Source organism: Thalassophryne amazonica, chromosome 16 (genome assembly GCF_902500255.1).
Source record: "Thalassophryne amazonica chromosome 16, fThaAma1.1, whole genome shotgun sequence".
Classification (NCBI taxonomy): Eukaryota; Metazoa; Chordata; class Actinopteri; order Batrachoidiformes; family Batrachoididae; genus Thalassophryne; species Thalassophryne amazonica.
In genome coordinates, this window is record NC_047118.1 from 85108672 (window position 1) to 85110059 (window position 1388).

General features: G+C 41.1%; 1 long non-coding RNA gene across 1 annotated transcript; it reads left to right on the forward strand.

Annotated features, from left to right (window-relative positions):
* The first annotated feature begins 405 nt into the window (after positions 1-405).
* On the forward strand, positions 406-984 carry LOC117527742. Its single transcript, XR_004565597.1, has 3 exons — positions 406-464; positions 565-574; positions 666-984. It is a non-coding gene; the product is annotated as an uncharacterized LOC117527742 (long non-coding RNA).
* Positions 985-1388: the final 404 nt, after the last annotated feature.

A 1388-nucleotide genomic window follows, 5' to 3' on the forward strand; every position in this document is an offset into this window, starting at 1 on the left:
TTTCCAGATGCACTGGAAAATTACTTCAAACTCTTCATACACACACCTATATTAATATCTACAATTTACCATTAACAACCTGAAATGTAAATGATGGCGTGTGAACTAAACATTATCAGTCCTCCTGTTCAGTTTGTGTTTTTAGGTTTGGGTTTGTTTGATTATTTGTTCAGCATACATTATGATTCAAGAACCAAGACCACCAAATCAAACCTATGTCCTTTTATCCCTCTCTCCGAGTACTGTCTCATTTTTACATTAGATGAAATTGTGCTTCTTCCATTTGCCCACCCCCCCCACCCCACTCCCCCCATTTCTGTGTTGTTCTCAGCTGTGTGATGCCACAAATCTGTTTTGAGACAGGTTGGTGAGGCGAAGACAGGTACAGGTTGTACAGCGGGAGACTGTGTACAAGTGGAGGCATGGTGTACAGATAGACAGGGTGTACAGGTGGAGACAGGTTGGTGAGGCGGAGACAGGGTGTACAGAGACTGACAGGTTGGAGAGGTAGGGACAGGTTGTACAGACAGAGAGTTGCTATTCTGGCAAAGACAAGTTATACAGGCGGAGTGAGGTTGGACAGGTGAAGACAATTTTGTAGAGGCACAACCAGGTTATATTGGCAGAGATGGGGTATACAGTTGGACACAGATTGTATAAATGAGGCTTTGACAGTTTGTCTATTGGGAGTGGACAGCAGGCTCGTGCATGTATGTGCACTTCCATGACCACCGAGATGGACGATTGTGTTTTATAAATGAGGCCCCTGTTGTGTGGCACAGTGCTAACATCAGTGCTAACATAAACGCCAACGTATATTTGAACACAAGTGCATTAACATGATACCAGCAAATCAGGTGGTCTTCAGAAAGCATCACTGCATGTCAAACCCCAAAAGCCACTTGGAGAGCATCACTCAAACTGATGGCCAAGTTGAGTGCCATTTTCTTTTCAGTATTTACGTACGGTTTAAAAACAAACAAAAAATACTTCAAAATGGACACATATACGACCATGCAACAACCACACCCAACACCCACAGACATGTGCACTGTTCAAATACACAGGAAACGTTTCACAGACAGCAGCTACATAAAGAACGGGATACACAGGTAGCATTTGGTAGCAATAGAGATTTTCATGAATGCCAACAAGTGAAACGTTTTACTGGTAACACTTCATATTAAGGTCCTTGTAATAAGCGTTAGTTATCTTTAATAAGGCCTTTACTAGTCATTGTGCAATGCTTGTCACCATTATTATGTGTTAAGTCCACACAGTATGTGTTCGTAATAACATTGTAAACATATTTTTAGATTACAAGGCATTGCTCTCGATTTATATCTGATATATACAAAAGGCATAGTTAAGTAATAAGTGCATAGTTA